General features: G+C 39.8%; 1 protein-coding gene across 2 annotated transcripts in view; it reads right to left on the minus strand.

The window, feature by feature from the left end:
• The window catches only part of ngfa (nerve growth factor a (beta polypeptide)), a 57,998-nt gene that overhangs the window by 43,772 nt on the left and 5,603 nt on the right, over positions 1–8,623 (minus strand). The gene's annotated exons all lie outside the window — the stretch shown is intronic.

Genomic DNA, 8,623 nt, shown 5'->3' on the forward strand with positions numbered 1-8,623 from the left:
TGTTATTGTTTTGGACAATGCACATTTGTTTCTTCTATATTTAAATTGCATGTTTTCTTATTAGCATTTATTAGTTAACATTTCTTGGTGCAAGCTATGTCTCAGAACATTTTTAACAAATCCTTTCAAACAGTCATGGGGACAAAATCAGCCATTTCAAAATGTGCTGGGAACATCAGCGTCCCCAATGTAAATGACACCTATGCTTCTATGGAGACAGCTGGAATAACAAAGAACAGTTGAGGACATTGCTTTTATGAAGACAAATACATTTTATTCTCTGTAGTTTTGTTAAAATAAGACTACAGCTGTCCTGTGGTCATTCCAACAGCTAAATGAGCTAAAAGCTAATGTTAGGATGCTAACATGCTCATAATGACAAAAGCTGCGTTCAAGCTGTGGTGTGTTGCCAGATCACCAAGTGTCATCGTCCTGGGTTGTTGGTGTTTGTAGTCTTTCTGCCCCTAGTGTCACGGTCTTGTTTAACTTTCTGTCCATGTGTTTTTGGGTTGATTGTTTACACTCGCCCTAATATGTTTCATCTGGTCTCGTTATCTCCACGCTCCTTATGTTATGGCGCCCTTTATAAAAGCATTTTCTAATACCTGAGGTACTGTTTGAATAAAAACCTCCTAAAACCTGAGGGTCTTCTGTATTCACCTCTACAGAAATCAATTAAGTTGAACACAGACGCCCCCTGTACAGGGGGGGCTGCACACGATCGTCAAAACTGCTGACTTACTTTTGCTGTTCGCGCCGTTTTAAGTCCAAAAATAAGCTGATTTGTTGCTCTGAGTATCGGCGGGCGGCATCATAATTATTGCGGAATACCTGGGAGCTCTGCCTGCTGTCTCGCCTTTTTCTGCAGAGCAGAGAAGTGCCGCTTTGGGACACTCAGTCTTTTTATTTGGCCGTTTGGTGGCCGACCTGTTGGAGGTACATTCTTTAGTGTGCTAAGTTTTTTTTAACTGTGACCTTAATTGGTACTGTCTCTCCACTGTCAGTGTCTTAACAACTGTTCATTAATTGTTTTTGGTTCATTAAACAAGCATGAAAAACACTGTTTACAACCTTTACAATCAAGTTTTGTAAAGTTATTTGGATGTTTACAGAATTCTTAGAAAAATAGCATCCTGAAAAAGGGACGTTTCTTCTTTTGCTGAGTTAATAAACAGTAAACAAGATTTAATAGATTCCTCTGGAGGTAATTAAGAAAGGAGTTTTATGTCACACATGCAGGAGGGTGATTTTGTAATTTTGTTTGGTGCTACTTAGATTTCTGACATTGAATACGTGGATTGCAGTAACTTGTTGTTTATTAGGGGGCATTTCAGTTGAAAGAGACAGGCTGGTAGAACAGGAAAACACTGTTAGGCTTAGCAACTCCAGGAAGCAGAAACAAGCACCTGGGGATGGGCCGTAGTACTGTACCGCATGAGTAAACTGATGAGGTAGTGAAGAACCAGCATTTAAATGCAGGAGGGCTTGATTACTTGGATGTGCCTCAGGTGCGCGGGTGATCACAGGTGAGATAAACCTGGCTGACCTGAGGAGAGTCGGAGAGCCACACCCAGAGGCCCAATCCCAGGGCCTTTCCCAAAGTACTTGCTCCCCTCTCGCCCTACCTATTTGTTTGCTCTTTCACATTGAGTGCTATTCGAAACCAGTTAGCGCGGAGTGGTTTTGATAAAAACCCTCCAATGCTGAGTGAGCATAGATACTGGCTCGTTGAATGTGTGTAACACCTGTCACGGTTTGGTGTGTAGGGAAGGTTGAGGACCCAAATGCAGGACTCAAAGCAGAGCAGGTGCAGGTCAGAGGTTTATTAAAGAAATTCAAGGCGTGCACACTTACTAGTGGTAGTATTCAAGAATCCAAAATAAACAAATGTCTTAACCAAACAAGTAACCAAATGAAAGCCAAATCCACACGAAACAGCGACACACAACACGGAGCATGACAAGCAACAACGAAACACCAAACATATATACACCAGGGACTAACGAGCAGGCGGGAGCAACACAGGTGAAAGGGATCAGAGAGATAACTGGGGGGTTACTGAACACTAAACACGGGCCATATCAAAATAAGATATAACAGATCAGAATAATATAAATAACAAACTAATCCAGACACAAGCAGACAAATCGGAAATAAACTACAACCAACAGGGAAAACAGACTGAAGCTAATGATAATACAGAACTCAGAGCAGACAACGCCAGAATAATGCAAACACAGAACTAGGAGTAAATACAAATGCAAAAGAAAATGCTCTTGTCTGACAATACAAATGTTTTTTATTGACTCTATACTAAAATCTTCAGCCAAAACATGTACAGAAAGTAGTAGAAGTACATGAAACGACAGAATAACAGAACAGGACATACAACTAATACTAATACACAGAGGTATCAGTAGCAAGCAACAAAGGCATTAAAGAAAAATATTTAAATCTTTACACAATTTAACTGTTTTAATTACTTTACTAATCTTCAGTCCAGATAAATCAAAAATAATGTTTGATTTCTATTTTGAAATGTTGTATTTGTGGTTTCTTTTTAGACCAGTTGTATTTGTGAATGTAATATTTTCCACATAAGATATCAATGAATATCAATCTTATCATAAAATAATTGAATGTCTCCTTTTGATAAATTGACAGCTGAACCAGTCAAGGTCTTAAAGAGATATTTAAAATCTAACTAAAAAAATAAAATAAATGAAATGAAATAAATTGTTATTGCAAAACACTTACCCTCAACATCAATTCTGAATCTTAATACAACTGTTGTTTGTTTGCTAAACATGTGAGGGTGGCTCTGACAACCACGTCCACTCCGTGACGGGGTAGACTTGGGAAAACCGAAGACCGAGGAACCAGTCAGAAAACCCGAGATAAACAATAAAAGCCCAGGGGAAACACAGGAAGTGGAAATCTACTGCTGACCTTAACAGCTCCCTACTGTTGCGTCACTGTGGCAGACACTCGTATTTGATATTTTCACCTGGAAGTCTCCAGTTTATCTAACAATGGAAACATATTCACCACTTGTGCACCACTTATCCTCAGCCACTTCCCTTGCCTCCCTGTTTGAGAGAGTTTCTGGCTCCAGTGACATGGTGTTTGATTGCATCTGGCATACAAAACTCAAGGAGTCTTACTCCAGACTATTTGGACCAAGTGTCATATAAAAATATGATGTAAGGTCTTGTTAACATGTGACAAGCCTTTGCCGAATAAACCGCATTGTGAATTCATCATATTTAAATGAGGTGGTGAAGCCGTCTAGCAGTGGTGGACAAAGTATTCAGATCCTTTACTTTCCTTTTAAAAGTACTAATAACTCAATGTAAAAGTAATGGGATTGAAACTGCTATTTAAGTAATATTATGTAAGTATAATCAAGAAAACGTACTTAAAGTATTAAAAGTAAAAGTACTCTGTGCAGTACAATGTCCTCTGTGACTGTATCATTTGATTATTATTCCTCGTGCAAAAGCAGAATTTTACTGTTGAAGTTGGAGCTCATTTTTACATTTATTCATTTAGCTGACGCTTTTATCCAAAGCAATTTACAATTGCTATACATGTCAGAGGTCGCACGCCTCTGGAGCAACTAGGGGTGAAGTTTCTTGCTCAGGGACACTATGGTGGATGTCTCACAGGGGAAATTGAACCCAGGTCTCCCACACCAAAGGCAAGCATCTTATCTATGCGCCATCACCACCCTTTTTAACTATTAATAAGTAATAAATAATAATTATATTCAGTATGAATTCATCTGCTGATTATTTTCTTCATTGACTGATGATAGTGAGAAATACCGTTACAGGAAAAGCTGCAAATCTTCACATTTGTGAAGCTGTAACCATGAAATGTTTATGTATGAAAATTTACTTAAACAATCAAAAATAATTGGCAAGTAATTTTCTGTCAACTGACTGATCATTTCAGCTGTACTTGTATAAACTGTGTGTAATGCAGGGACCTCAAATTATTTGTACTTGAGTAAATGTACTTACTCAGTTACTAGTGGTAGAGGATGAAGAGAATGGCTCTGATCTGTGTTGCTGTCTACAAATGTTGTTTTTGTTTACGGTTGTGTGTACGTGTGTGCTGTACACAGGGGGGCCGCCAGGAATTTTGGGCCCCATGACAAAAAAAATCTAATTGGGCCCCTCTGCTGTTGTCACCACATCTCTAGGACCTAACTGTCCCATCAAAAGCTTTACATAACTTTAATTAAAGGCTTGCAACTGTCTTGCTTCTTGTAGTTCAATACTAGTACTAGCACAATATTTACTGCTGGTGATTTGTACATGCAAATAAATTGCCCTTCATGACGGGAATGATAAAGTCTGTATCTATAGGTATCATTAGTGGCCATAACTCAATCTAAATGAACGTATCACACTGGAGTATTTTAATATAGTCTGTAACTTACATGCAGGCTGAGGTAAGCTGCTGTCCAGCATCCAGTACAGACAGGAAGGTGTTTTTTTATTTTATTTTCTATAATCATTATGTGAGAAAATGATTTGTGTTTGAATTTCTGTCATTAATAAACGTTTATTTTTCTTTTTTGTCATGGTGAAAAGAGCAAGAGAGACAGGGAAATCCCCACAGACTCCCTGGAATGATGCTAAATGACCTGCCATTAAAACAGTGTTACTCACCTTCTTCACTAGGACAAGGAGGCTACAGTTATGGGCTGCTGACTCATCTGTTGTTAGTCTGATTTACTATGAATATCTTGCTGAACTTTCCCCTGCAGTGATTAAATGCTTATGAAATGTAGGTTAATACCAGTCTGTGGCTAGCTAGCTTATTTCATTGTGGACATTAAGCCAACAGGTTGACACCACTCACAGACTAAAGGCCTCCTGTCCTTTGTCTTTCCTTTTTCATTTTATTATTATATTTGAAATATATTTATACTCAATGATCATGGTCTATATGGTGTATAATATAATATGATATTAGTTTATAAGTATCTTTTGGGGCCCCTGTCAGTCAGGGGCCCTTGAAATTGTCCTAACTTTTCCCCCCTACACAGCGCCCATGGCTGTACACTGTAGTTTCTATCTGTTTTTGTTTAGCTTGTTGTCCTGTTTGTTTATGTTTGTTCTGTGTATGTACAGTGACGGCAATGTAAGACTGGAGTCAAATTCCACACATACTCGGCCAATTGAACATGATTCTGATATGATTGGCTGATGCAGATCGTGTTTAGTTTAACTGGAAGAGTAATCAAACAAAGTCAGCTGATCATACAGAGAGAGAGATGTGGATGAATGAGTATCACAGTTTCCTGATTCAACTTAAGCCTCATTTATTGCTCCACCGTCACTTTTGGCGTTGCGATGAAAGTTGCATGTTTGGAACCCTGTAGACCCGGTTTGAATCCAGGTAGGATGACTTCACTACATGTGATGGCGGAGTACCGTCACTACGGATGAGTATGTGTTTGGACTATCACACCAACGTGCCTTTGGCTCTTTGGTTTTGCATGTTTAGTACCGTGTAGACCCGAGTTCACGGTACCTCCGGAGGGCTCTGCAGCGTGTGAATAAAACTGCTCAGAAGATCATTGGTGCCCATCTCCCGAGCATCAGTGATATGAATGAGGTGAGGTGCCTATGCAGAGCCCAAAGGATACTGAAGGTTCACCCTGCTGCCTTCTGGGAAGAGATATAGAAGTTTCAGCTGCCGCACCACCAGACTGCAGAGCAGCTTTTTCCCCCCAAGCTCAATTTCACTATATAACCTGTTATATTGTGACAAATAAATATACCTATACCTTCCTAAACCTGGTTAGGGCAACCGCTCATGACCTTCCTTACAGTTCGCTTTCTTGTTTCTTCTTCTTTTTGCAGGAATTTCCTGATATTTTTATGTTGATTCACCATAGCAACCAATTTTCCCATTGCATTTGACGTGCATAGTTCTCACCCATTGAGTTACTTTCCTCTGACTCACTCTTTGGCAGAGTTTAACGGATTCACTCCTAACTATTTTCAGCTTCCCTTTCCCTTTAGGAATCACATTATGAGTCACATCTGACCTTAAACTTCAAAATTCTTGAAGGGTTTCTCAGGATTTATCAGCTGGCCTCTGTCTGGAGACTGGAGAAGAGAAACAAACGTGAGTCAAACATTTCAGCTTTACTTCCATTAACATGAAGCGACGTCACATATGATTATTTTATGTTTGGGATGTAATGTGTGTGAAGAGATGAGTCAAACATTAATTTTGCTGCTTGCTTAGAGGACGACAGCTCATTTAGCCCGGACCTAAACCTTTTTCCATCCATCTATCCATCCATCGTCAACCGCTTATCCTGCGTACAGGGTCGCGGGGGGCTGGAGCCAATCCCAGCTGACATCTGGCAAAAGGCGGAGTACACCTTGGACAGGTCGCCAGTCCATCGCAGCCTAAACCTTCTTGTTAGGTGTAAATATTGTGCCTTTCTACCTAGAGGTGGAAGGTAACTAAGTACATTTGTACATATTGTACTTTTACTTAAAAAACATCTGAGAGCTTTAGTTACTAGTCACTTTGTGTGACGAGTCAGGGAGGGAGAACGGGTTGCTTTCTCACGTGTGAAGATTTGCAGCTTTTCCTTCTAATGATTGTAATAATTGTAATGTTTGTTAATAATGTTGAGGTTTGGACTGTTGGTAACTGTGACAGAATTTTCACAAAGCGACACCAAGCGTCCGTTTGTGACAAGTAGGGAGTGAGAACGTGTTGGCCTCACTTGTTCTTTGTGTTTAATGCTAATTATCAAATGTTGGCATGCTAACGAGCTAATGGCGCGTTCCATTTAGGGGGTCCATTTAGAGGTCAAAACTGGGAATGACCTCACACCCGAGTTGACGGCGTTCCAGTTACAAGTTGGAAAACCTCACTCGACCAGCCGTTGTTTACATCTAGCCATGTTAGCCGGTTGATAAAAAAACGCATTGTGCGGTATTTACTCATACTCAACACGTTATGTACGAAAACTTCTATGAAACACAAGTACACAGAAGTGCTAGTAAACAGTATAAACTACAGCTTTCATTAACTGTTGATGCCATAGACTGTCTATAAGTAGTGGACGTAGACATCGTGACGTCACCCGTTGGTTTGTGGGCTGCCGTTTTGAAGCCTCCAGTTTGGTCGATAGGGCGCTGCCATGTTGATTTTTTTGCAACCAGCGGCACCGGATGCGACCATATTTGGACGAGACGGCGGAGCTAACGGCAGTGTGTGGAGCTAGCTAGTTTGCTTAGCTAGGTGCAACTTTAACTCAACGTTAACTGTCATTTTAACAGGACTGACAATTTTGTCTTGCGAACAACAGTCTTAAAGTTAAATGTACTCACCAGAGAAAGTGAACAGTCGACTCCAAATAAGCTTTTTCAACGGCGCCGGTTTAATTCACACAGTGCCGTGGGTACGAGTCACTCTAGCCTGATTGACAGGTTACTGACGTAATTCTTTCAGCTGAGAAGTAGAAACATTTTACATTTATTGCTAATGGAACAGGACTTCTTTTTGAAACCAGAAGAGTCGCCCCCTGCTGGCCGTTCAATAGAAGTCAGGTTTAAGGGACTTCCGTGTTCGCATTAGTTTGCTGACCGGAAGTTTCCCACTTTGTTGATATTCAGAGCAGCCATCACATTTGTGAAGCTGGAACCAAATGACTTTATCGAAATAGTTGCCAATTAGATTTCTGTCAATCAACAAATGGTACTTGTATAAACTATTGGATAGTTTTATTTATGACAAAACATTATATTCTTTTTAAACTAATGTGTTTTGTTTGTAAAAATCTTACTTTTTAAAGTAACTGAAGCTGTCAGATAAATGTAGTGAAGTAAAAAGTACCATATTTCCCTCTGAGTTGTGGTGGAGTAGAAAGAAAAAGTGAGAGAAAGAAAATACCTCTAATATCTTCTCAATAAATGCAGTACCTGAGTGAATGTACTTACTGTCCACCTCTGGCTATGGGAATACCCTTCCCTTCAAATTCCAGGATAAAACTATTTCCGTGTTACAGTTTCAGTGTTATTACAGCAACATCATAACATTATTTTATCAGAACTTCCTGAATTTTTATCTACTCTGGTTTTAAATTATGACAGAATTGTTCTTTGTGGCGATTTTAATATTCATGTTGATGACCCCAACAATGTTAATGCAACTAACTTTTTAAATATGGCCACTTCTTTTAACTTCAAACAACATGTCAAAGGGCAAACACATAACCGTGGTCATACACTGGACTTGGTTTTTACCCTGGGTATCAGCATTTCCTCTGTGGAATTGGTGGACATGACCACATCTGACCACAGATGTATTGTTTTTAGCTGCGATTCTCCTGTTACTCATGCCGCCTCACCAAGCTCCGTGTGTTCTCGCATCTTTAATGAACAAAGTGTTTCAAAGTTTTGCACATTCTTTCAGAGCCAAAGCCAACACCTGTCTGATTCCAACACCAACAATCTGGTCGATCACTTCAATCATATCTGCTTGTCGTCACTAAATATTACTGCTCCTCTAAAGGTTAGGCCTACGTCTAAAGCTAGTAAGCAACCCTGGATAAATGACAGCATTCGCAGCCTCAAAAGGG

Source organism: Micropterus dolomieu, linkage group LG08 (assembly GCF_021292245.1).
Source record: "Micropterus dolomieu isolate WLL.071019.BEF.003 ecotype Adirondacks linkage group LG08, ASM2129224v1, whole genome shotgun sequence".
In the NCBI taxonomy this organism is placed as follows: Eukaryota; Metazoa; Chordata; class Actinopteri; order Centrarchiformes; family Centrarchidae; genus Micropterus; species Micropterus dolomieu.